The sequence below is a fragment of the Acinonyx jubatus genome, chromosome A3, assembly GCF_027475565.1.
Source record: "Acinonyx jubatus isolate Ajub_Pintada_27869175 chromosome A3, VMU_Ajub_asm_v1.0, whole genome shotgun sequence".
Lineage (NCBI taxonomy): Eukaryota > Metazoa > Chordata > Mammalia > Carnivora > Felidae > Acinonyx > Acinonyx jubatus.
In genome coordinates, this window is record NC_069388.1 from 132,040,581 (window position 1) to 132,068,368 (window position 27,788).

The following is a 27,788-nucleotide window of genomic DNA, read 5'->3' on the forward strand; positions in this document are numbered from 1 at the left end:
TTGGAAACAGAGGTTCGAAGATGGGGAAGACTTGGTACCTGCCCTCAACAGGCTCATGGTCTGCAGGGCTTCTCAAACTTGAGGCATAGAGTGACTCCTTTGAAAGGACAAGAAATCTCAGTCACCTGGCGTTGTTTTAGACAAGTTCTGTTTGTACAAACGCACAACGAAGACTTGACTTTTGATGCTTGTAAGCTCCTACACTTCTCCAAAACACATTTTTCTACTTTGGTGCTAACCAAACTGAAGTCTACTCAAGTCTAAATTCCGGCGGTGGCGTTTTGCTGACAGGAATGGGTGGTGCCGCTGGCGGCCAGGCCAGGCCCCGACGAGCGTGTGGCCCTTGCTGTCTGCCTTGTCCCTGGGCGACTCAGCTCTCCCACCCGAATCCTCTGTTTGAACTTGTGCGGCCTTTCGTTCCTACAGTGCCCTGTGAAGTCATCTGACTTTTCTCTCTGTTCCATTTCATTATCTGTGCGTCAGGTGGGTCTCTTCTTCTCTCGCGAGACTGCATCCATCACAGCGGACTGCCACCACCACCAAAGTACAGAGGCACACAGGTGCCTGGTTATTAGGAAACTCACCAGGTGACAGAGAGGCAAAGAGTAGCATCTTCTTTCACGGTGATGATCACAATGAAAACTTTTCCAAAGGACAAGCATAGGCCATTGAGAATATACGCTGGGCTCTGCGTCTGATAAACACCCATCCAGTGACCATATCTCACGTGTCCGGGGCCCTTTCTCCTGTCACATGTCCAGCTTCTTTGTCTCCTTGCTCGCTGCGTGACACTGCTCCATTTTGGGTTGAAGAACGGTGGCCCCAGACTTAGCTTCTGGCCACCGACCTTGAGTCATTTGCGCTGCGCCTTTGCTGACACCCTTCCCATCATCTGGGATGCTTCTGTCTCTTTCTGGCTGTTGAAGTTTTCTCACCCTTCAGGGGCCATCTCCCATGCGGCGTCTTCCACGAAGCCCTCTTAGCTCTCGACCCAGTTCTTTTCCATCACGGCACCGACGGGGAATGGCCACGTGTGCTTCATCCATTCCGTGCTTGATGTTCTATCCTCCCGGGTACTTGTGGGAGTCCCCTCTTCACCCCACAGCTCCTGAAGGAGGGTCTGCTCACACCGGGCACTCGGGGCAGCTTTGGAACTCAGCTGGACTTGTGGGTCTCCCTTCTGCATGATGGAGGGACCGTGGAGCTGGCGAACGGCCACTATGGGAACAGGGACACTTGGCCTTGTGTCCCTCAGCTGAGTTCCAGCCGACTTTGCCACACTGATGTGCCGAGGAAGACCCAGGAAGATGCTGGAACAGGGACGAGCGGTGCGCGCCTGTGCGCGTGTGCCAGCCTGTGTGTGTTTACTCACATCCTGGAGGTGCCTGTGGAGGTGAGGACAACGGTGGGACATTCTTCTCCCCCCCCTCCCCGGAGGTGCCCCGCCCCTGGTCTCCCCACATCCCTCCCCACTTTGTCTCCTTCCTCCCGAGGGCTCAGCAGTGAATAAAAGGGCAGTCAGGTGCTCCTGAGGAATTTTTCTTCCTGGCAGTGTCGTTGCAAAGGGATTGTGGGAGGTGATTTCCCGTGTGAACTCCTCTGCCACCGTCCTTTGATGCAGACACTCTAATTGCGCCCCCGGGGGATGGCCAGATACAGGAGCTTGGAGCATCTCTCCTTCCCAAGTGGTGTGGTAACATCTCTGACTATGCACAGCCCTGCAGCCCTTCCTTCAGAGACCCACCCCTCTTCGGGGCGCCCTGTGCGTGTGTGCATGTTGCCACCTTGACATTGGTGGCCGGGAGCCCCCTGCCCATGCAGCGCCGGGGGCCACGTGCGATTCCCACCGGCCGCCCTCCTTTGCGACAGTGGCCTCTGGTCCAGGCTGAGCAGACACTGAGTGCGTCCACGGTGCCCGTGATCTCTGTCCCCTTCCACGGTGCACCGCTCCCTGCCTTTGGGGGATTCATGCAGTGTGTTTTCTGGGTTGGGTGACAAGAATTTGGGGGTCACTTGGGATCTGGAGAGATTAGCATTTATGTCATATTAATGAGGTGTTAATTGCTCTTGCAACCTTTTTAATGCAAATGAATCTAGTGCCCGTTACCCAGTGCAATACCTTCTAGCCTTTCTATTCTTGTCAAAGCAATTGGTGGTGCGCTGTTAATGAATAACATGTTCTGTGTCTGCTCGCCTCTACACACCGGGTGTCTTTTGGGGGGAAAGAGACTGTTCCAACATTGTTCGGGTCACTGTAAAGTTACCGTCTCTCCCACACACAGGGACATCTGACAGAATCTGCACTGACATCTGCACGTGGAATTTGCCTGGATGGGACCAGCCTGCAGGGCTGGGGACTCTGATGCCATCCAAGACCCCGCTTTGCCCATCTCCTCTCTGCTTTCTTTGTGGATGAAATGATGAGCGGTTTGAGTGAGGGGGAGGGGCAAACTGGGGCCTGAAGCAAAAGGAAGGCTCTGCCCCACATGGTACTTAGCAAAAGGACCTCCAGGATTCGAACCATAGAGACAACGTGGATAGAGGCTGTGCAATAAAAAAACCGTGGCTACATAGAAAGCCCACACTGCCCGCTGTGTTTGCACCCCACTGTTAGTCCTTGCGGAGCTGTCCCGAGGGGTCTCACGGGCCGAGGGGACAGGAACCCGGGTCCCACAGCTGGGAAACTGGAGGACCATGAAACAAACCACAACCCGTCTTTGTTTCACATTTTTGAGATTTTGTACATCACGGAGTCTTTGCATTAATTTTTGCCTTTAAAAATATTACATTGGAAATCATTTTGTCTTGATTTCTGAGACGTTTGACTCCTCAGATGATGTCTTACTACGCCCCATCCTGGCCCTTCCCTGAGCACTTGAATGAGTGACTGTACTGATTTTGTGGCAAGGGTGGTGGCCCCGGTTTAGACAGAGTATTGCTCTAGGGGCTTGGGGATTCGGGGACTTTCTTGGCCTCCCCACCTTCTGAAACAGTTGGGGAAAATCCCAACATCTTCATTATCTTTAAAGTTGAGAGATCACTCCGCTAGGTAGCTGGTGGCAGGGTTTTAATAGAGCTAGCTATTCTAAATCTTCTTAGATAGAGATTGGATATTATAAGTAAGACAAATAATTCTTCAGATAAAATTGAGTCATCTGAACATGTGCAGTGTTGAAGGTGGACTTTGGATGCAGAGAGTAGGTTTTAATTAGGCTCTTCCACTTTTTAGCTGAGTCAGATTAGATTAGTTGCTTAAGATCATTGAACCTCCGTTTTCTTATCAGTAAATGAAAAAGGTGCCTATTTATAGAGTTGTTATAAGGATTAAATAAAACGAGCCAAGCAGAGGCGCCTGGGTGGCTCAGTCGGTTAAGCGTCCGACTCTTGATTTGATCTCAGATCGTGATCTCACAGCTTCATGAGTTCAAGCCCCATGTCGACCTCTGCACTGACAGCACGAAGCCTGCTTGGGATTCTGTCCCTCCCTCTCTCTTTCTGCCCCTCCCCTGCTCATTCTCTCTCAAAATAAATAAATAAACATTTAAAACAAACAAACCAAAAAACAATCCGAGCAAAAATTGGGCACGTGATAGACGTGGCCGATTCCTAGTTTCCCTCTTCATCTGGAAGGAGGACCTGTGTTCACAAATGAATTCTCAGTTCAGTGCCCCAGTAAAGGGTCATGCGGTCTCTTTCATTTATTCTATCACATGATGAGTAGATCCCAGTCACTGAATGTCACCGTGTTTCCCCAAAGCCCAGGGATTTCAGTGTGGTCCATGGTGTGGCAGGACCTTTAGCGCAGGCAAAGCCTTCAGTAGTTTCTGGAAGAACTGGGGCTCTGCACAGACGCATGCCAGTCCCTTCTCTTCTCCCTGTGGCACCTCCCTTTGTCCTTCTTTTCTGCTCAGGCGCCCCTGGAAACACCTGTGTGTGCCACAGAGCCCTGCACTGCTGTGGTGGAGAGGGGCACACCAGTACGGGTGGTGCCGTCACCATGTGAGGCGGTCCTCGGCGTGTCCAGAGCACTCTGTGTTCTTTGCAGATGTAGGAGGAAGCTGCTTTCTTGGGTTGGGAGTGTGGGTGTTACTGCCTATCCCAAAGCCTAATCCTGTATGACAGGACTCCTCTTAAGGGAGATACTGCTGGCTGGTGGTCCCAACCTCCGTTTCCAATGCCCCTTCTAGTTAGGGGTGACCACAGGGTACAGGGCTGGCCCAAGGGACAAAAGGAAGCCATGTTTGCTTAGGGTTCCTGAAAATTTGTGCTACGGTGTTGACTTCTTTCTTCTTTCGGATGGAACTAAAGCAGATGTGGTGGGTGGCGCCCCCTATAGTTCTCGCCAAGCCAAGGCCACAAGGGAGAAGCCACTAAAGTCTTAGAATGGCACCACTGGACAGAAAAATAAGTCCCTTCTTTGTTTAAGCGATGCTGTGGTTAGGTTTTCTGTGACTTTCAACCAAAAGCCTTCCTTTCTATTGCACCAGCGTCTCCAGTAATCCAGGGTGGATTAAGAGCCCCCAGAGGGTAAATATGAGACAAGGCCACTCCAGTGCTTGGGATGGTCATCCCTGCATGTGATGAAGCCTGCGTCCCTGGCCTTCTCCAACCTTTAGATGAGTCGTCGTGGAGGCCCTGTTGTTCCTGAGGCAGGTAGAACCCTTCAGGGTCCAGCCCACCTTTCAGCCAGACCTGCCCAGTCGTGTCAATCAAGACGTCAGCCTTTGCTTGGGCTCCAGCTGGGCCTCCTGCTTCTGGAAGTGCACGGTGAAGCTCTCGGGGAGAAGAGATGTTTCCTGCAAAGTAAATACCTGAGAAGAGGGACCAGGGGGGCTTTTTAACACCATCGTTAAATGCCAAAATATGGCCTTATTCTAAGAAATTCTTAAAAGCCTACCCCTATCGATTTAAAGTTGGTTGATGAAAAGTCATACAAGTACTTATGTAAAACTGGAGGGAAAGGGTGTTTCAGAATCAGAAGTCATGAAACGTGATTTTCAACACATTCCAAATACGTCAAGTATGTTGGAGTAAGCGAGGTTATGTTTTATCTGCTTTTCAGCTAGGCTGCAGTGTGTGATGAGGACAGCGAGGTTGGGGTCCTCGGGTTGCTCATTGCGTGCCCTCTCCCTCTTGGGCTCTATGGCCCTGCCTGGCCCCGGGGCCCCTCTGGCCTCCTTTGTCCCTCCTTCCAGCTAGATCCTGCCTATCACCAGCTGTTGACGTCTGAGCTGATTACTAATGTCAACAGCAGGTGAACACATGACGTAAATTCAGTTTTCCAAAGATTCTGCAAGTTTTAACCCAAAGGAGTGAATAGAATCTCAGGTACCAGAATAGACTTTGTTGGACTGGGCGGGGGGCGGGGGGTGGTGGTGGCTGATGAGCATTGGTGAGTCGTGGAAGCATGACATTTTTTTTTATCAGACAGTAAGATGTATAACCCTCTTCCAAAATTCTTATTATATGTAAGGGTGGCATATGTTTATCTAGAATAGATCCTGATGAATCTGCTTTTTAAAAAGCTTTAGACAAAAACAGTCTTCTGTAGGTTGTGGCAACTGTGGGGATGCTAATTTTATAATAAGCCCTAAATTGATTGACAGGAGGAAAAACAATAATGGGGAAGAAGACAATTGGCTCAGAGAGAGAAGCTGGCAGCTAACAGGAGGTGACTTGGTTGGAAGAGGTGGGTGAGGACACTTGAAGCATGACGCCATAAAACAAGCGTGGGGAGGGATTCCCACCAGAGGTCATGGGGCTCAGTCATGGGCTCCAGTGGAGCTTGGAGTAGCAGAAGGCCCTTGACGTTGACCTGGCTGCACTCTCTGGCTTGTTGAAGGGAGGTCTGGGGCTGAGCGATGGGGAAGGAGGTACTTTCTGAGCGGAGGCAGTAACACCTGTAGCTCAGGCACAAAGAACCACCATGCCCAGACCTGCAGAGAGCTCCAAAGAGAAACGTTTCTGGTCTAGGAGAAGGAGCAGAACAGGAAGAGCTCAGTTTGGATTTTCCAGTTTCATCTTTGTTCCTGTAGTTTGCTTGCCTTTGAATAATTTGTTACTTAAGCTCAACATCAAGACTCAAGTGATTGCAGTCATTGAGGGTGGGGTCTTTTCGCTCTGCTGTTTCCAGCCTGATGTTTGAACACAGCGGCCACACTGGAGTGTTTGCTGATCAAATGGAAACATGTTGGTGGAGAGAAATGAGACAGAGCACTGCGGTCTAAGAGAGAAGAAGCTCGTATTCCTTTGCTGGTGGTACTGGGGGTGCTGGCCTCTGCTTTGGGAAATCTGCTGCGGGAATCTCTCTCCACCCCCCCCCCCACCCCCCGTAGATTCAGTCCTTTGGGGACAAACTGGTGAGAGACAAGACATGTCACTTCTGGGCCAGACATTTGCCTCTGGGTCTGCTACCCCTAACCAACAACAATAACATCAGAGGCAGGATGACTGGAGCACATTTTCTCAGGGTTTCTCATGAATGGTTTTGGTCGGGAACACGTAGGCACAGTCCAAGTGTGATTTTGAGTGAGCCTTGATTTTCACTTGATCTATTTTTCTAAATGGACCCCATTTGTAGAGTTCTTTGCAAACTCATATGGACCGTTCCCTGCCCCATGGCCCACTGTACAAGCTTCCATGACAGTACCAGTGTGCCCGATGCCATCATTGAATGCCAAAATATCACTTGAGTGTCCTTGTTCTATGGCGGCCCTCCTCTGATGAGACTGGGGCTTATTTTTGCCACCCACACGTTTTGTGGCACATGCATATAGTCAACACAAAGGCATTTTGCCGAAAATGCCTCCAATGCTAAGATTCCTTTGACGTGTATCTTTCATATACGGTGTGAAGTCCATGCTTCAAACAATTACCCAGCTGTTTCAAACCAAGAAGTTTACTTTGACTTCAGCTGCCTCTGTGTTTTAGGAGAAATTCTATTTTTTTTTTTTTTACCTGAAACATATAAATAACAACACTCTGCCTCCTAACGCTTGCTCAAATAAATAGGTCATTGGCCTTCCCAGGTACAGTGGAGTCCATGGGTGATCGTGCATGAAGCATTCACAAAAATAAGATGTGCATCAATTATGGTTCGGTAGTTCACTTTGGCTGCCCTGCCCCAGTGTGTGTGTGTGCGTGTATGTGTGTGTGTGCATGCATGCACGATTGGGGACTGACAGCATCCGTGCATAGGATAGTACCGGTATTTTGTGGCAGCTCTCTGCTGGGCTGGTCCCCAGGCCTGATGCTACTCTGGGTTACAAATGTCCTCACAACAAGTAAGATTACATACAGAGGTTTACAGAGGTTTAAAAACTCCCTGCAAGTCAAGTATGCAAAGAGAAAGGAGAAGCCCCTATGTTTGCTTAGCGATGTCTTCTAGTAATTAAAATCGTTTTAAAAGGACAGAAAGTTGAGTTCAAGGGTGAATTTAACAATGTTAAATCGATTAATGCTTAGCAGCTACCCTCTCCGATGGGTCAAAGGGTGAATTGGGAATGGTATCTGCTCCCAAGGAGCCGAAACTCCATTTCAAGGAGAAAGATCTAGATAGATATGGATGTTTGGAGACAGGTAGGCAGGCAGGTAGATGAAGTGCCCATGTATTGAGCGTTTATTGTATGCCAGCCTCTGATGCCTTACTTATATCATCACAATGACTCTCCGCAGTCTTCCTGGGGAGTAGATGTTATTACTGGTGCCCTTTTTCACTCAGGCACACAATAGTGACGTCACTCGTCAAGGCGTACACAGCTGGTAAGCAGGAAAGGCAGAGTTCAGAGCTGGATTTGATGACTGGGACGCTTTTCCCATGGGCCATATTGGCCCCGTGTTGTTTGAGATTCTGATTTCAGCTTGCTCATCCATAGTCAGCCTAGGATGTGATCGACCCAACTGACAGAGGAGAAGGGGTGTTGAAGGGGTGGCAGGGATCATGGAAGTTGGGTGCTGTTGGAGTCTCTGTCCTTCTGGGGGTGAGAGGCCGACCTTGGGGTGTCTTGCCTGCACAGGGCCAAAGGGAAGTGTGGGAGAGGGGAGGGCGCAGGCAATCACGTCTCCTTGGTGGCGGCACACAGGGGACTCTGAATTTCCCAGGCCAGTTGTTAAGCATCGCCATGTGTTGGCAGAGTGAGTGGTTTTAGAAGACTTTTTTTTTCTTAAATTGAAGCACAAGTCAAAATCAAGTTTAATCTGACACCGAAAGTTAGAACCTGGTTAAGGTTAAGGAGTGGTTCAAACTTTGGAAACAAATGGATCAACCACATGAAGTTACGAGAGGTTAAGGACTGATTAGTTTTCAATTAAAATAAGATTTTGGAGCTGGGATACAGGTTTGTTGGCAACAGATGTATCAGGGAGGATAACAGAAAAACTAAAGTCAGAGAGATATTAAGTCCAGCTGACTGCTTGGTTCAGATAAGTGAAAACACTAAAATATATATGGAAGAAATGCTGTTAGAAATCCTTTCCTTATGTAGTCACGCATTGTTTGCATTCATGGGCTGAGTAATTCATGCCATATTTTAGAGGGTCTTGACATAAGCCCACCTTGAGAACATCAGTACTCTGTTCTGCTGCTGGAGTTATTGACAATATTGGATTTCCTCTTTCCAGAAGATAAACTATTGCTGTGAACAGGAATATCAAGTAAGAAATATTGTTGCCATGGTGGTGATCCCAGATGCTTGAAGATGAGGTGGCCATTGGAAGAGGCCAGTGGGCTGCAGGGCACAGTCCCACACGATGTAAAGACCACCGAGACATTGCAGATGTGGGTCGCAGAAAGCAGAGGCCTGCTTGTCCACTCATGTGGGGGCCCTTCCACTCCGGGGAGTGAGCACACTTTTGCAACCATCTGGTAAAGCTGACATTTAAAAATGATGTTTACGTCCCACAGAGCTACAAAACTCTGATGCAGGGAGGCTGTGGGGTAAATGTGTGGCAACCCTGATTGGCCACTTAATTTCTGAAAGCCAGAAAGATTCCACAAAAAGGTAGAACACAGGGAAACAGTGCATTCACTCATCCGTCCATCCACCATCCATCCATCCATCCATCCGTCCATCCATCCATCCATCCATCCATCCATCCATCCATCCACCTATTCATCCATCCACCTATTCATCCAACCATCCACCTATCCATCCATCCATCCATCCATCCATCCATCCATCCATCTGTCCATCCAACCATCTACCATCCATCCATCCATCCATCCATCCATCCATCCATCCATCCATTTAAGGAAGCACTATTGAGCACTATTTGATTTGTGCCTGTTTCAGGGCAAGATGCTGAGAACTCCCAGAGGCACAGGCTTGGTCCACGGCTAGTTGTGGAGAGGGTAGCCAGACACACAGGGTTGTGAGGCCTGACCAGCAGAAGCATGTCCAGTGTGCAGGCCCGTGGCAGGAAGGCTGATGCTATAATTGGAGCAAGAGGGCCAGGACCCCAAAGGGGACCCTATGGAGGTGACTTTAAGTTGCATGTTGCAGAAGGCTCAGGAAGACAGTAAAGGGAGGTGTAAGTGAGGCCTCCCTGATTGTGCAGTGTCTTGGGGGTTTGAAGCAGCCTCCTGACTCAGGGGAGTAGTCTACTGAGTCTCTTGCCTTTCTGAGATTTTCTAGTTTGTGTGGACTCAGTAGCATAGAATTTGGGATCGGATTATTTTCATAAGTTTCTTTCTTCCCCAGTTACATCTGTGTGGCTCCTGCAGGACACAGAGCAGGGCATTGGACACAAAGAAAGCGCTCAGTAGCTGAGAAACCACAAATGTGTGGATCTTCATTTTCAGAAATAAAAAGTGGCTCCATCCACACCACCACCTTCCTGGAGATGACTACTTAACACTGCAAAATCCAGTTCTTGAACCATAAGACCCTTTTCATTTCAGACTGAATGGGGTGGCACTCATTTGTGATAATTCAGGGATCGACCGGAGTGTTAGGCTGTTGGAACGAGTTACAGCAATACAAGAAAGATAGAAATGTTGCCCTTTAAGAGTCTTTGGGGAGCTACGATACTAAATATTTAACAGTGACTTACTTCCTGTGACAGTTATTTGCGAGTGAGTGCCTCCGATGTGTGGAAACAATGGATTCTCTGATGTGTTTGACTCCCCCCCGCCCCCACCATACTGTTTATAAATTTAAATTGCGGTGTGAAGGGACACAAGGTAGGTGTGCAAAGTTAGGCTTCTGCCCTAGTACCAATGATTTCAATCCAGTGGGTTCTGAGTTAGTGAAATTTTACTTTACTTCACATTAATAGGTTTTGCTTTGCCAACGTGTGAAACATGCTTGGGGAAGGGGAAGAGGTGGAGGCCATGTTTTGGAGGATGAATGGATTTTGGGCGGACAGCCCACAGAAAACAGAATTCAGGGAAGTTCTAGTTCCATCACATTGACCACACAGAACAGGTGTATTAACAATAGGTGTGCTTCCGCAGTGACCGCTCTCCCAGCTGCCTGCTTTTCGCACGTTGTCTCCATCCGAAGAGTCCTGGAATGCTAGCCTTGTCTCAAGGTCAGTAGATCTGCTGAGCCCAGAGGGAGAGCCCGGAGCCCAGAGCATTCCGCGGGCACTACGCAGGCTGCCTTAAAGTGGGCGTGTGGGCTTACAGCTTGGCCATGGCCGTGCCGCTGGGGAGAGAAACGCTTCCTCTTCCTCTACCGTGTACCTCTTGATGAGGCGCTCCTCATTAACCCACATGATACTCCAACACCAGGAGCGTCATCAAGAGGTGACCACACCAAGGTGGAGGTGTGAGGTGCTGGGAAGCACTTCCCTCCTTTTGGTTTGCATTTGACCATGGGTCTAGGGGACTCAGGTGTATTTTTTTTTCATGTTCTTTTTTTTTAAATGTTTATTTATTTTTGAGAGGGAGAGAGAATGTGCGAGCGGGAGAGGGGCAGAGAGAGAGAGAGAGGGAGAGAGAGAGAGGGAGAGAGAGAACAGCAGAGGGTCTGATACAGCACTCGAACCCACGAACCATGAAATCGTGACCTGAGCTGAAGTTGGACGCTTCACCGATGAGCCCCCTGGTCTCCCCTCCTTTCTTCTTTTTTTGTTGAGAGATCCAGGAGTAAAAATTCGAGAAGAAGCTGTTGAAGATAGCCCTGTTGATTTTGTGGGTTTTTAAAATCATGGTGTCCCTGACTTCAGACTTTTTAGGGTGCCTTCTTTCTTGGTGGAGAGGCTGGGCTTGAAGAAAGCCCATCTCAAACTACTTGTCCTTGATGTAGCAGACAAGAGCAGCACCGGGGGATTGGCCAGCTCTGAGGTTCTGAGGGAAGCTTTGAAGCTGCCACATGTTCTGTATCCGTTTCTCACCTCTTTTTCAACATCACCTGATTCGAATACAAATTATTTTTGCCATGCAGAGACACTTAGACACGTGAGGCAAAGCTTCACTTCTATGGGCTTATTTTTCAAGGGGAGACACGCGGGTGCCTGCCAGATGACGGTCGCCTACCTTTGAATCATCCGGTTCCATCTCTAACTCGCTTGCACACCTCTTGCTAAATGTCTTCCTGTTTGTAGAGGCATGCTGGTGTGTTGAAAGGATTTCACAAGAGCACTGGCCCATTTCTCCTCCAGTCCTGCCCGGATTTTATTGCCTGCTTTTGCTGATAAGAAATGTCCATGCGATTTAGGTCGAAACGGCATCGGGGAAAACGGGCAAAGCACCAAGTCTGGGGAGAGCGTCTTTAAAAAGAAAGTCGGTTTTGGCCTTTATAACCTTGGTACACTTCGTCCTCTTCACCAAGGATATAATTCACAGGGCACACCGCTCAGAGTGGTAACCGTGCTTACTCGTTTGCCTGGCCAGTACTGGTTAAGACCCAGATGGCCAGGTGAAATTAGTAATAATTTCTCTGTTTGCTCCCCAAAATGGCCTACTTTGGACACTATGTTATGCGAGCAATCTGCTCAGAGCACAGAGTTTTTGGAACAGTCTTTCCTTGTATTTGCATATTGCATTTACTTTGCATTTTCGTTTGATGTTTATTTATTTTTGCGAGAGGGAGAAAGAGACAGAGTGTGAGCGGGGGAGGGGCAGAGAGAGAGGGAGACACAGAATATGAAGCAGGCACCAGGCTCTGAGCTGTCAGCACAGAGCCCGACGTGGGCCTCGAACCCACGAACTGTGAGATCAAGACCTTAGCCGAAGTCGGAAGCTTAACCAACTGAGCCACCCAGGCGCCCCGCGATTTGCATTTTAAAAGTTGCATCTTTACAGCTGACCTTGTGTGGGAAAACAATCCTGTTTATTTCCAAGTCATTCATAGTATAGTGACCAAATTGTTTGACCCCTGGCTCCTTAAAAAAACCCGAAGCGTCAAAATGTGCCTGGTGTTTCTTGACCAGTTTTCAGTTGCAGACTGAGAATAGAGAAGTGTACTTGCCTGATTCCTCATGCCCTCCGAAGTCGAGGCAGCGAGAATATAAATGATCTTTAGAGCTCAATGGGGGGTGGTGGGAAACGCCTGGGCATCGGGGTGCATCTGGGCAGCCTGCCTGACTAGAGGCTCTGGGGTGCGTTTGCAGCCAGGAGAAATGTCTGTGTCCCCGTGATATTATAATGGAGCTTGTTTTTCTGCTGGCTGTCTGTTGCATTTTATAATGTAATTTCCCCAGATCCTTGAGGAATGTTTCCTCACAAAGGCCTGCTCTTGCAATGCCCGAGGGAGTCGTTCTGTCTTGATTTTCCCCTGTGCTTTTTATTACCCCACGCTTGATGAACTTTTCCTGGCCATTTCAACTGTCAGCGTCTGAAGTCCGCTAGTGAGTGTTGGTTGGCTTTCTCTGCGCTAAACTGTGGCAATTATAGTTCTTAATCAGCATGAGAAATTTGAGGGAAAGGTAGGTCTTCCAAGAGTCTGTCAATGTAGCAGCAGGAAGTAGGTCTGGCAGAAAATGGAGGGAAACCATGGTCCATTCTATTCTTGTGGGACAGAATGTGGCACGGAGGGTCCCACAGAAATAAAGCCAAAAGGAAAAACAAACCAAAAAAAAGATGCCACATTGATTTCTCCCTTCGCTGCTATTGTTTATACTAGACAATTGGCGTTTGATCCATTCATTTTTGGGTTCATAAATCATTAATGGAATGCCTACTTCAGACCAGGCGGTGCCTAGGCATTATTCCAGAGACTTCTAGATAATTGTGAATGATTCTGGACTCTGAGATTAGTAGGATAACCAGCAATGAACCGCTCTTGGGGAATAGTCCCTGCAAGGGGAGACAGACCTGGGGTATTATGAAGGCCCAGAGGGGCACCCATCTTGGCCTGAGGAGGGCCTGGGAAGCTGACAATTAAGCAGGGAGCCAGCTGGACAATTTATGAAGGCAAGCAAAAGGCCTGTCTTCTGGAATGATGTGTCTAGAGAACTGGAAAGAGTTCAGAAGGGCCAGAGGAAAGGTTCTTATGGAGCCTGTGGAAAATTCATTCATTCATTCATTCATTCATTCATTCATTCATTCATTGTTTCATTCATTCCACAGTTATTTAAAATTTTTTTTTATGTTTATTTTTGAGAGAGAGAGAGAGAGAGAGAGAGAGAGAGAGAGAGACAGCACAAGCAGGGGAGGGGCAGAGACAGAGGGAGACACAGGATCCCAAGCAGGCTCCAGGCTCAGAGATGTCAGCACAGAGCCCGACGACATGGGGCTCGAACTCATGCACCATGAGATCATGACCCGAGCCAAAGTCGGACGCTTAACCGACTGAGCCACCCAGGCACCACTATTCCACAGTTATTTACTGAGAGCCTGCTCGGTGCTAAATGTGAAGCTGGCCATTGTGAAGACGGGGCCAGACAGGCAGATGAGACGATGAAGAGCCTTGTGCACTGGCAGGAGTATAGGCATTATCCAGAGAGCCGTGGAGAAGCATGGGAGGCCTTAACCACGAGATGACATGATTTGACATGTGTGTTGACTGTGGGGTGGGAGACGTGCTGGGGGTGACGCAGCCTGGAGGCAGAGGGGATGGACAGAGGAGAAATGATAAGCCAGTGGCAGTTGGGGTGGAAAGGAGTTTAGGTTTTGAGTAAATCCAGTCTATTCACTGGCTGGACGATGAAAGGCAAGTCTCGGAGGAGCATCTGAGTTCTCTTTGGGGTAATTGCCAGATGGTGATGTCATTACCCAGATCAGGGGCAAAAGAGGAAAGGTTGGCGAAGATACTGAGTTCTGTTTTCAGCGGGTCTGACGAGTCCGGGGTAGCGGCCGGCATTGCAGGAGTGAGGGCGATGTGCCCCAGACTCATGGGTTGGCCGGCTGGTGGCCTGGAGAGCGCCAGCGCTTTGGGAACCGGCTGGGGGCTCTCAGCCTGCAAACGATGAGGAAATCGTGGTGCGGATGAGATCACTCGGGAGGGGCGCAGCAACCCACAGTGACTGCGTCTGTGAACAGTGACTACGTGTGTGCTAAGTGCCCCACGAAGCACTACACCCTTTCAGCCTCAGTAGGACCCTATGAGAGACTGCTGTCAGTCGTCCCCAGTTTACAGAGGGGCCCTTGGAGGCAGAGAGCAGTTAGGTAGCCTGCCCGAGGCTGCACAGCATGGAGGGGGAGTTGGGGCCGGGTGGAGTTTGGGGCACGAAGAGGGCAGGGCAGTACCCTGATGAGGGCCGGGGCAGGGAGGAACAGGTACAAGTCAGGGGGCAGTCTAGCTCTCTTTCACCTGGGAACGCCCGCCCCCCAGGTTCCCGGTCTGACCGCTGACCCATAACTGCTGAATGTTGATGCCCTGCCCTCCTTGCAGGGCAGGGAGACCATGTCTCAAGATCACCCTGTCTTAAGAGGGCACAGGATGTGAACGCAAGGTGCACGGCCCACAGCCTGTGAGACCTCCTGCTTCAAACCTCCAGGAAGGGAAGAGAGCTCTGTGCCTGGCTTTCTTCAAGCCCAAACCAACCTCCCATCTTGGTAGGTTGAAATCCTACTCATCCTGGAGGCTCATGATAAATGGCGACCTCTCTGGGAAGCTCTATAGACTCTTCCGGTCACACGGGGTCCCTCTCGTCTCTACAGTCCCCTGTTGCTTTGCACAATCAAATAACTCACAACTTCCTTCCACTCGTGTTTCGGTCTTGATGTCCTGGGCGGAGGGTGAGGGGGTGGGGAGGGCAGAAACTCTTCCTTATTTATTTGTGTGCCCTGCCTGTAGCAGGCACGTAATATTAGTATCATTAGGTGCTCAGTAATTGGATTTGAATGAAGGGAGAAAAGGTCCTGGAAGCTTCTTTCCCCCACCTTTCCCCTTTATAGGTGATTTTGCAACTGAGCTATCCTTGCGGGCTATCCTGTTGCTTCTCTGTTCCTTCCCTGCATGTTCCCTGGGTTTTCTATTGCTTCCGCGTCAGCCTGACATGTTAGAATTGACTCCATCAGCCTGACATGTTAGGATTAGCTGTTCTGTGTGCCTGGGTCCTCCCCAAACTCCACATCCTGGACGGCTGGGTTCTTCCTCTTCTCTAACTGCCAAGCCCGGTACCTGTAACTCGTGCAGGCATGTAAGTGGCAGCAACGTGGGGTGGGATGCTAGTCCCCCTCGAAGCCCCTCTCCAGTCATCCCTGGTTCATCCCCCCCGCGCCCCCCCCAACACACACACCAGGTTCTCCCCGGGGCAGTCAGCTGTACCCTTTCCTCCCATCCTAATGGGGGAGCAGGTGGCCCAGCCTTGCTCCATGCCCCTCCTGTGCTTTTCTGGGTCTTCCCAGGCCCAGGCTCACACATGATGCTACAGTGATATGGGCTTCAGCTCTGATCAAAGATGAAAACCGCAGCTGAGGCCCAAACTGGCTGGTAAATGAGCAAAGACTCACTTCAGCCAGTTGGGCCAGTGTCTGCAAACAGCGGGTGCCAAGAGCCTTTGCCACAGTTACAAGTCAGAACCTTCTAAGCTGTTCCTTAAAGAGAGAGGCACCGTGGGGGAGAAGACGGCTGTGTTGCAGATGTAGGATAACATCGACGAGGCTCCCTGTGACCGAGAAGAGAGCAGATGCATTTGTCACTGCTGATTTTCTGCCAGGTTACTCCCCGTCTCTTAATAAAGAGTGAAGGATAAGACGGAGGGGTGACAGGCAAGGAGAGAGCAGGCGTGTGTTTCGGTTACTTATTTCCAACGTAAACATCTCAAAGCAAGCTCATTGGGGTAATGTTTTCAGTGAAAATACATATTTCTACTGGACACAGTGCAAGAATTTTTTGCTCATGGAATTTTCACTCAACAATAGGAAAAAAGATGTTTTCACACAGGCATTTTTAGCTCCATATACGGATTTGACAATGTTTCCCCCCGATGCCAGCAGGACCGAGGAGTGCAGCTGCTTTGGAAATTTCAGAACCCTCAAAAAGAACCTCAGATGCATTTAAAAAAAAAAAAAATCACTGAGTCACGTATTTAAATTGTGCTTTCTGTCGTCGTTCCCAACACTTGAGGACGATCATTGGAGAGATCTGGGAGATCTCGGGTGAGAGGAACCTTCAGCATTTGGTGAGCCGGTGGGCTTTCTGCCTTTCACGGGGCATCGTGGCGAAATAGTCTGTGTGGCTACTTTCCCATCGTCTTCACCGTAGATTTTACTCTCGGGGCCAAAGACACTGATGTTTGGGTGTTCCGAACAGAAAGACGATCTGAATGTGAAACTCCTGTGCCTTTGTACTACACGTAGTGAAGCGTCACCGCCACAATCCAAGTCAAAAGCCACCCGGCACGTCTCCTCTCTCTGCTGGGATTTCTGGTCGGCTTAATACATCGGTGCGAAAACACAGGGTCAGAATCAAAGAAAGACAGGGCCTCTATTCCACGTGTCGGTGTTTTGAACCAGCCCAGTGGTGACCATCGCCACCGGGCTCGATGCAATTGATTGGCTCACAGAAGAGAATTGTATGACCTCCCTCTTACAATCGCGCTGGAACTTTCCCTGGGGCCTTGAGATTGTCTCAGAGATGACTCAGCTCTCTCACGGTTGTATGTTTTTTTTAAAGCTTTTTCCACTCGGGCTTCACATTGGTTTTCTCTCTCCGTTCCTTCTAGTTAATCTTATTATCTTCCGAATGTAAAACTACCCTGCTCAGTTTTAAATTAATTTATATGCCGCAGATTTGTTTTAGGTGGCTCTCTTTAATGGTGCCATCTTGCAGGGAGGGATCATGCTGACCTCTTAGAGCCCGTCCTAGGATTAATGGGCAATTGAGTCCACACGCAATAAAACCTTCTCAAATATTCACATTAACCGATAGATGCGGCTTGAGTGAAGATAACCTCACTGTGAGGACAGAACAAGAGGCCCTCATTGGCTTTGCTGTCCCACGCATGTGGGTGGTAGGTGTGGAGAGGGAGAGTGACCTGTCCTTAAGTCCTTCTTGATTTTTAGGGTGACACCTGTTGAACTTTGACTCGATTTTACCTTTTCCAGTCACCTGAATTGGTACCGTCGCTGGGATCTGTATTTAACATAACCAGGTAAATCAGATCGGACTTTCTTTGGATGGTTCAAGCAGGGGTTGGGAAGGTCACTCTGCTTATGTTGGGAGCTGGAAGAAGTGGAGCTCATGAAAAAGCTCCCATCTCGAGGCCCCAGAAGTGCTTTCAGTGCGTCGCTGGATCCCGGAAAGCGAGGACGGGAGAGGTCACTTCGTGGGAACAAGCTGCTGGCTGCCGTGGGAGAGGTCGTGACGTCAGGAGGAGCTGGGAGTACGAGGACACGTGAGTCGCACAGCAGTGACGAGTGGAAGCACGAAGCTGGCCACAGGATGCCCCGGAGTGTGGCCAGATGGGCAGCTTGGAGCCTCCAGCCCGAATGGACATGAGCTCGGGCCGGGGACAGGGAGGGGGCTGACCGGTGTGTCAGGGCTGTGCGAGGGGTGTGAACTGCAAGGGACCTGCAAGCTTGGGACCGTCCAGAGCCCCTCTTGTCGTGGCGGGCCGCTGCTCACAGCCCGAAAGGATGGCAGGCCACCAGCCTCACAGGACAGCTTCAGCTACTGAGGCCATTCCTAGTGAAGCTTTTGGCTCAGACACAGGTTCAAAAAGTCTGCTCGCTCAAAGACACCGTTTTTGGGATCCCCAAGAGGAAAAGGCAACTCACCTGTGTTTGCTGCCTGGCCCGACGGTGCCACTCGTCGCCGAGAAGAGAGGAGGGTTAGGATTGAAAGGGAAAGCCGGGAATGCTCAGAAAGGACAAGGAAGTGGGGGAAGTTAAGAGGAAAGGAGCGAACACACACAATCAGACGCGAGAATAGGTGTGGGTGGGACAATGCCTGGAATGAATGCTGGTGGGTTTCTATTGTCGGAACTTGCTTCGAGACAGGATCTCCTGCTACCGCCTCTCTTAGGCTTGGTTTCAGACGTCATTGGTCAAACGGTGGTCGTAATTTAAGGGGAGCCCAGGCACACCGCGAAGTGGCTCTCCAGCGGACACCCTTACGCTTCGGTGTTGCTTTGTTGATAAGCTTCTTAAATGTCTGGACCATTTCTTTTTGAGCCATTGGGGAGATGATCATTTTCCCTCTTGAGTACTCCTCCCACTCAGATCTTTGCCATCACTGGGGACTGGGGGTAAGGGGGATAACTGGGTTTGTTTCCAAAGTGACCAAGCCAGGGTTGGTCTTGGGGAAGGGCACCCTGTTTCGCACCAGATGCCCAAATGTCAAGAGTTCATTGATTTCCCTCCATTTATGCCAAGTAGATGGTACCTAAGCCAAAGGGCCGAGCAGAGTTTCTGTTAGAAAAGGAGGCTAACATCAAGTTTCCAACCAGTGGATTTGGAGCAGAGACCCTGGATGTCTGTCTGTCTTCCGCGGATGTCCAAGATTTATCAGCCGACTCCAAAAGAGAGCCTGTCTGTGTCAGGAAATGCTGATAACCAAGGGATCTGTGGACAACAGGGCCACGTACCCCCAGGACAGGTGATGGAAGGGACACAGTCTGTCAGGATAAGAGGCACTGGGCGAATCTCTGATTTACAGTTGCCAGTTGGCCCACGACCAGGAATCTGGATGGAAGGGGCAGGAGGGAAGAGATTTGTTCTACTGAGTTACGCTCTCTCCAAATGGTGCCTGAAAACTTACTGAAATGAGCTGGTGAGAGTCATGAATGAAAACAGAAGCCATGGGCAGGATGCGTCTGCAGTCGTTACAGGGACTGCTCCAGCACCCCGGTGGGGACTGAGGTCACCTCTGTCGCAGAGGTCACAGAGCACTCCAGCTTCAGGGATGCTGTCCCAGCCCCCTGGAGTAACAGACAGCCCGCTGCAGGAGCCCTGGCGCTGGAAGTGGAGATGACTGTAGATGTGAAAGACAACACCCTCCTTCCTCTGAGTGCACTTGGCTGGCGCATTCTGTTCCACGGGAATGGTGGTGCTCTGTGAGTGGGTTCACAGGGGAGCCCTGTTATAGGGTGGTCCCGTATCCTTGCCTGTGGGCAGCCACTGGCCACTGCGTCTGGAGCCCCAGGTTGGGAACGGGTCCTGTCCCCACTGCGGTGGGGGCCCAGAGACAAGGCGCAGATGCTCCGGGATCCTCGGGGCCCAAATGTGCAGGTGCACATGTTGGGGACTTTGCTAGAAGGGCAGTAAAGGCGCCTGACTTTCAGGAGGGTCCGGAGTGCCTGTCATTTACCAGCTCCCTCCCCTTGTTCCCAGGCAGCCCCCCCCCCCCATCTCTGATTGGTTCCCTTCAACCCAAGTCTGTACCAGGCCCCTCGGGGTGTTCTGGCTTCAGTGTACTTTTTCCTGGCCTAAATATGTGCTTTTTGGTGCCTAGGACTTCCGGTTTCACTCTGCCTTCCAGCTTTGCACCCTGTGGGTTAAAGACACCCCCTCTTTCAGCCAGGGCCCCAGGAGAGCAGCCCCTCGCCCTCCTCAAGCTCCGTCTGCCAGGTCTGCAGCTGGAGAAGGGAGGGAGGGAGGCTCACGGGTGGAGAATGAATTCCCCAAGAAACAAAGGTGATTCTGGCAACTCCTGCCTCTTACAGTCTGGGAGTAGAGGTGCCTGATTCTGGTCCTGTGGTATCACCGGCTACATCAAACCCCAAAGTTGATACAACGCAGGAGGAGCCACAGGCTTGAGACTGGTGGGGAATGAACGTGAGGAGAGAGGGGCCAGAGGGCAGCCTGGTCCAGAGAGGAGAAGGCTCAGCAAACTGTCATCCAGACCGACGCCAGGTGCATTTAGAGTTGGGGAAGTGACCCAAGGCCACGGCCGGTAGACTGTGACAGGCGCTGTGTTAGATGCTGTGTTTGGGCGGGAGCACTGATCCCATCTGGCTGATGAAGGAATAATGCTCCGGAGGTAAGCCTGTCGCTGTGCTGCCGAGGGCAGACGCGAGCTTGTGGCCTGGGTCTGGTCCCCTCCGTGTGAAGGGAGGACTCTACCTCTAGCTGAGACCCGCCAGCCCCGCGCCAGACGGAGTCATCTGGTAACGCTCAGGGGCCGACACTGCTCAGCATTGCTTCCTGCCTTCTTTTCAGAGCAATTAGACGCGATCCAGTCGGGCTCCCAGGAACAAATAATTTAAGACCGATCCCCGACCGAACAGGTAACTGTAAAATCGTGGGCTGCGCGAAACAGCTCACACGGTGAAGCGCAGGACCAAATGAATAAAGTCGACTTAGAATTTAATAAGGCCTCTGTGGCACGCACATCGAGCTGTTGAGCTGTGCGCTGCAATGAATCTAAATTTAGACGGGAAATTAGAGCAACAGTACTTATTTATTAACGCACCGCTTTGCAGTGAACTGTTGTCCTGTTATGGGCAGGTAACTGACACATACGATCTTCCCCACTAAAACCATAAAATTTACATTTTCTTGAGCATCTTGTCTTTGATTAACTTTCCTGAGTGCTCTATTTTAAGAGCTATGCTGCCTTTTCATCCCATTTCTTTACTACATGTGTATTTCCAGGATCTTCTACTTTTCCTTTATGGAAACGAGTTGGCCGCGCTGAGATTCTCTCGGTGTTCCCCAGGTATGGCGTAATTACTGGTTGCCAATTATTCTTCCGTAAGGGATACTCTAAGGCTTCTTTTAAAAGCGTTTCTCCTCCGAAAACTGGCACAACACAAGGGCTTCGTGAGAGTCATGCCAATCCCAAAGGAGAGGCGTTCCTGTGCCAAAGGCTGAAGGCTGGAGGCCTCCTCGCCTCCAGACAAATGCTGGAGACTGCAGAGGGGCCAGGGCTCAGGATGGCCCTTTTTGCAGCTGATTGCAGAGGGGAGAGAACGCATTAAATGGTGCCGTGCTGAGAGGTGGTGAATCACTGCTCCGTTGGAAGGAAAATTGTAAAAGTGGGTATGTTTCTCCCTAGGGAGGCGGTTCTTAAATTTGAAAACTGCAAAAGTGGATCAAATATCTGAAGAGGGCGAATGGAGAGCATAAGTCATTCATCTATTCATGCAAAGATGCAGGGCAGTGATCTGAAGGAGGGGTGAGAGCTGATGAGGGAGAAGGTGAGCAAGAGTGTTCTCAGCAGAGTGAGCAGCGTGGATAAAGGCCCTGTGGCCAGAGGGAGTAAGTAAGGCAAGTGGGAGGAATTGCAAGGCTAGTGTGTTTGGAGGTCTTAGAGTGAATCCTAGGAACCAGAAGGTATAGGGTCTTATGCGTCAAGTTCAGAAGTTGTGTTTTACCTTAAGAGTGCTAGAAAGCCAGTGAAGGTCTTCCAGTGGAGTGTGTTTGTGCAGGTGCATGTGCGTGAGTATGTGGGCAGGTTGGAATGGGGATGGTTATCACGACTTGATGTGTACTTGGCTGGATCCCTTCTGCTGTAGGTCAGAGAGCTCAGTGGATGGAGGAAGGCTAGTGGACATCCACTGCAGCTGTCCAGGTTGGACACGGAAGGAATTTGGGCAAGAGTATGGTATGGAAATTGGAAAGAAGTAGATGGATCTGCGTGTCAACTGTAGGGTTTGGCGATGGTTTGCTTACCAGCCATTGGGAAGAGCAAAGGGTAAAGAACGACCTGTGGACTGCGCCCCCACAGCCAGGTAAATGGTGGCCATTCCCTGAGCTGGCCAAAGGGTGCTCAAAGGGGACGAGGATCAGGAGGGGGGTCATGGATTCAGATCACGTTTCAGGTGTCTGTTTGAGTTGTCTTTGAGGTGTCCTAAGGAGAGGACAGCCAGGCACTAAGGTGGACGTGGAATGCAGAAAGCTTCGGGCTGAGTCGTGCGTTCTGCGGGGTCCGTGGCTGGATCTGAGTGTGACTGAGCTTTCCCAGACAAAGGGTCCAGCAGGAGAGGAGGGGCATCTGGACTTGAGGCTTCAGGAGCTCTAGCAGCAAATGGCTTGGGGAAAGTCAGCGAAGGAGACAGAGACGGTGAGACCAGAGAGGCAGCAGTTGGACAGAATAAGACAGGGCTTCCGGGGTCAGAATATGGTGGGTGGTGCTGAAGACTGCTGTGGGGTTAAATTAGATGAGGGAGGAGCATTTTTGGCTGAAGCGGTTGGCAATTTTTGATCATGCTAGGATTTTGCAGAACAAGCCTTCCAGGTCATATCAGAAAAGACTCTTTCTTACAGAGGCAGAATTAAAGGAGGTAATCTCAGCCAAGCACTGGTACACTCAAGGCACTCAAGTACAGAGGACGATTTCTCTTATTTTCTACAAGAAGGACGGTTTATAATTGGTACATCCAAGGTTTTCACCCTCGGCCCTGTGGACACTCGGGGCAGGAGGATTCCCGGTCGTGGGGGCTGTCCTGTACACCATAGGATGTCTAGAAGCATCCCTGGCCTCCACCCACGAGACACCAGTATATCCTCCCTCCCCAGGAGTAACAAGAAAGACACGATCCACACCTGGGGAGCAAAAATCTGCCAGCTGCCCCCCCCCCCCCACACTTTGGGGCTTATGCTTCACGACAAACTTTTGTTAATATTTATGAAGAGACCTAATGCCTTTTGGTGTAAAAAAAAAAAATCTAAATGAACATTGCTAGCAGGATGGTACCCTGTCTCCCAAAGCGTATAATCTCCCTTTTGGGGTTACCATACACTGATGGCAGTATTTATCTTCGACACCCTGTGCTATTGAAATTCTTGATGCCTGAGAGCTGACTTCAGCAAACAAATTTAACAGCCTAGTTAAAACCAAATAGTTTTATAGAGAGGCTGTAACTTCTTTTTTTTTTTTTTTTTTTTTTTGAGTTATAGCAGGACAGATTAGGGAGGCAGACAATAAAAGTCCTGTGCTTGCTCATATACTGTATACTTCTGCAGAGCAGTAATGCACTAACACCAGCCTCAGAGGCGGCCCGGGATGACTGCGTTTCTAGAATTCAGGGCTCCTTTCTCTCAGCCCTCCTCTGTGCCAGAACAAAGGGCAGTTTAATTTCCTGCTATACTGCGCAGTTTTACAGGAGCATTTGTTGAATAATTCTTTTTTTTACCCTAAACGAACTAGTACAAAAATCATGCTAATCAGTTCCGATGGGATGCTGTGAGAAAGGGCAGACTTCTCAACAGGATGGGGTGGCATTGTTTTTCCAGCAGAAGCCAATGATGCTGGAACAGGAGCTCTAGACTGTCAAGTTTGGGCCACCCACAAAAAGAGACTCCTGAGCCCCTGGAAGAGGAATCACAGACTTTGTCTTACTTTTTCTCTAAACGAGTCAGAGAAGACTGTTCTTTTGTTTCACAAGGTATGCATGTGAGCTAGTAGCTCATGGCTCCATTTCTGGGTCGATTCAGCCTGATCATGTTACAAATACTGAGCGTTCTGGATGGATATCATGGAGAATCTGCTATAGGATTATAATCCGGAATCACAAAGGAAATAATGAAGGAAGGGGGAAGAGGGAAGGGCTAGTTTTTATAAGCCTCTTCTTGGCAACCGTGGCCCACTGGAGGGCAGAGTTCTTCAAGTGTCTCCACACTGGTGTGCAAGAAGTTATCTTCATTCTCACGAGGACAGTGGAAACCACCTCATGGGGTCATCTGGACCATGAGTCCCTTGATGGTTGTATTTGTCAGGGTTTCCCAGAGAAACAGAACCAACAGGCTATGTATAGATAGATGATAGATCTAAAAGGGATCGGTTCATGCAACAATTATGGAGTCCCATGATCTGGCATCTGGAAGCGGGAGACCCAGGGAAGCCCGCAGTGTAATTCAGGCTGAGCCTTCAGGGGAGCAGAACGTGTAGATCCCAGTTCAGATCTGAAAGCCTGAGAAGCAGAGATCAGTGCCCTAGCCCACCAGTCAGGCCCAGTTCTGCCTCCCCCCACCTTCCTGTTCCACTCGGGTCCTGAAGAGATTGGATGATGCCCATCCACACTGGGGAGGGCAGACTGCTTTCCCGAACCTACCAATTCAAATGCTCATTTCACCTGGAAACATCCTTGCAGATGCACCCAGAAACAACGTTTAGCCAAATATCTGGGGCACCCCATGCTCCAGTCAGGGTGACACATAAAACTGACTATCACAGTGAGTCTTTTGGGAAGGCTGTTCTGATTCCAGGAATGTCAGGATTTCTATCATGGAATAGAGGGGATTTTTGTTGAAAGAGCCCTGTAGAGCTTCAAATGCAAGTAGGTTGTGGGAACAGAGGAGGAAGGTAAATCCCAGAAAGGTGATGGGACTTGACCCAAGTCACACACTAAGTAGAGACAGAGGGGACCAGGGCCTCGATCTTTTGACCCCTAAGCAGTATGCTCATCACCCAATCACCTTGGGCTGACGGTTTCGTGTGATCCCCACAAAAGACAAAATGGCGAAACGGCAGAGGAGCTCTGGGCAGCTGAAGCCCCTGGGCGGGGCAGGGGTGGGGGGGGGGGTCAGCCTGCTTCCATTGGGCCATATGGTTGTCACTCCCTTGAGCCCCGTGACCGAGTTGTGAGGTGATAGCACTGTCATCTTTGTGCCCCATCCAACAACCCACACTGCTTCTCTCCTTGTCCCATCGATCTTTGCCTTAGAGACACCCGCCATTCACGTCTTAGAAATTAGGTCATTACCTCCTCCAGAAGGGCCAGAGACAGCCGTCCGCACCTCCCTACCTCAACTTCCTTTCTGCGTTCTACTTCCTCCTTCCCGCCTGCTGACCTCACGACTTCCCCCAAACCTAACTGACGAGCTAGAAACCCACAGGGAAGCCTGTGGCCTGCAGAGGGGAAGGGAGCCGTCCTATTTCTGGTTCTGGAAGATGGCCCCCATGGAGAGCTTCCACGAATGACCCTGCTCATTGTAGTCGGTCACCTTTCCAGGAGAGGGTTCCGGGGCCCCAGCCTGGAATGAGTTATCCAGGAACAAGAAGGGCGCGCAGCTTCGGCCTGGCTTAGCGGCTGGAGCCAAAGCACAGGAAGACGTTGGCAATGTATACCGTGATTTCTCATTTTCATTATTTTTGTCACCACGTTTAGAATGTTCAGCCTATTTAAAGGGAGGTCCTCTTTGCTTCACGAATGTGAATTTCTTGCAGAGAAAGTCCAGTTACTTAGTACTAGCCCTTCATCCTGGGCTCTCCGGCATTTTCACACAAATTTTTACAAACCGACCGATGTTTGCGGGACATGGAATACGGGCTATCTGTCGCGGACATTGCAGGGAGGGGGCGACACAGCCCTGCCTTCACGGGGTTTCTAATCTAGAAGGAAAGTCAAACTGAAGCCAGGATAAGTTGACTAACAGTGAAGAAACTGTGATTTAAAATGTTCTTCTTCTTCTTTTTTTTTTTAAAGCTTATTTGTTTGTCTTGAGAGGGAGAGAGAGGATCCCAAGCAGGCTCTGAGCTGTCAGCTGGGAGCCCGACGTAAGGCTCGAACTCACGAACCCGGAGATCATGACCTGAGCCAAAATCAAGAGGTGGACGCTTAACCGACTGAGCCACCCAGGTGTCCTGAAGAAGCTGTGATTTAAATAATAAGGATTTCTCGGAGCAGCAAAGGGCCAGAGGCCGACAGGGCTATGCTTTCTGAGGTGAGCAGTGGCCATCTGGGATTCCAGGATTTGAACTCACTGGGTGCGGGATAAGCAGAGAAGCAGGTATTCTTTTAATCTTTTTTTAAAAGTGTTTTTATTACTTCTGAGAGAGAGAGAGAGAGAGAGAGAGAGAGAGAGAGAAAGCAGGGAAGGGGCAGAGAGAGAGGGAAACACAGAATCCGAAGCAGGCTCCGGGCTCTGAGCTGTCTGCACAGAGCCCGACGTGGGGCTCGAACTCACAAACCATGAGATCATGATCTGAGCTGAAGTCGGACGCTTAACCGACTGAGCCACCCAGGCGCCCCCAGAGGAAGGTATACTTTAGACGGATTCCTTCTTCCTCAGAAGGTCACGGGGTCTGTGAAGTGGGGACTCTGGCATAACATCACCTCTGAGGCTGCTGTGTGTGTGAGGAATGAGTTAATACGGGTAAAGCCCCTGGAACAGCACCTCCCCATGGCAAGGCCAGGCTAAGCTGGCTGTTACGAGGCCCCTGCAAGACAGGGACTTTTATCACAGTGTCACATAGGAGGAAAGCAAAGTCGTGCTCACGTGAATCACGCGGTTGGAACCCAGGTCTGGCTCGGCACCCCCTCCGCCCGGAATTCCTGCCCTGGAAGATACATCAGCACGCCCCGGGAAGGTGTGATGCCCCATTGTAGGGTTGACCACAGAGTCAGTGTCAAGAGAGAAACAAGCTTCAGGGGGCTTTCTGTGCGGCACTCAAGGCCACGGAAACATTTCCTCCTTCTTCTCGTGTATTTTTCCCGTCAGGTCAAGAGAGTGCTCTTCCCTGTCAGTGCTAAAGAAACAAAAAATTAACCTTTTCTTCCCTCCCCAAATACACCTTATACTCCAGAAGCCTTCTGCAGTGCCAATGCCCTGGGGCACGAAAGTACACTTACGGGGAAGGGTGCCCTGATGCTCGTGCAGGAAGGAACCGTTTCCTTCCAAGTGTGGACTTACGGGTGCTTCGCATCTGACTCGTTTCTGATTATCATGCTAACAGCTTATGTCTTCCATACATGTCTCCTCCAGCCTGAGCCTCCCGCATCTTTCTCGGTGGCATCCCTGCATCCCGTGTCCCAGGCCAGAGACCGGGCACGGTTTGCTGTCTTCTTCTCCTTGCCCCCAGCCCCCGCCTCAAGTGGCTGCCAATTCCCTCCCCTCCGGTCTCTCCCAAGCTTTCCCTCTGGAGACCATCCTTCAGGACACGCCCCCACTGGCCTGTTAGTGCGCTTGTCAAGGATGGGGACAGGCGGGGGGGGGGGGACCTTCTGGGGACAGAAGTCCCCCAGCTCGCCTCCCAGGCCCGGGTCTGCCCCAAAGCTGGGCACGGCGGATGGGAGATGGGCTGACGGGGGGGGGGGACACCTCGGAAACAGCGAAGACCGGCGGTGCTGGGGTGGGAAGGGAGGAGGGCCGGGCAAGTGGGCTCAGCCAGGACCCCACCTTGGCATACGGCCGGCCGGCGGGGCCCTCTGCTACCTGTGCACTAGGATCTCAGGGCCTCCTGGACAGCAACTCTCTGTATTTGTTCCCCGAGACCTGACCCTGGGGCTGGACCCCTAGTTGGGCCTGAGAGAATTAGGTTGAAGCTAATGGAGTTCTGGGCACCCCTCATTTCCATTGGCAAGGAATACACTCGATTTGGGAACTTCAGGTCTGCGTGGGCCTTTTGCTTCTTTGTCTCACGGGGACTTCCAGCTCCCACGGATTTGCTTTAGGGGGACCTGCTTCTCACCCTCCTTTGGCACTTTCCCAGGGGCTAGTGAGCGTTTGAGACTAGCTGTTCCCTATCGAAATGCACTGTCTGTTCTGACTGAGCACGCCTTGCTTTTTTGCC

General features: G+C 50.5%; 1 long non-coding RNA gene across 1 annotated transcript in view; it reads left to right on the forward strand.

Annotated features, from left to right (window-relative positions):
- Positions 1 to 27,788, forward strand: part of LOC128311322 (uncharacterized) — a 137,275-nt gene that overhangs the window by 95,024 nt on the left and 14,463 nt on the right. Inside the window, exon 4 of the long non-coding RNA XR_008289706.1 lies at positions 25,702 to 25,939. This is a non-coding gene — a long non-coding RNA (uncharacterized LOC128311322). The remainder of the gene's footprint in view (positions 1 to 25,701; positions 25,940 to 27,788) is intronic.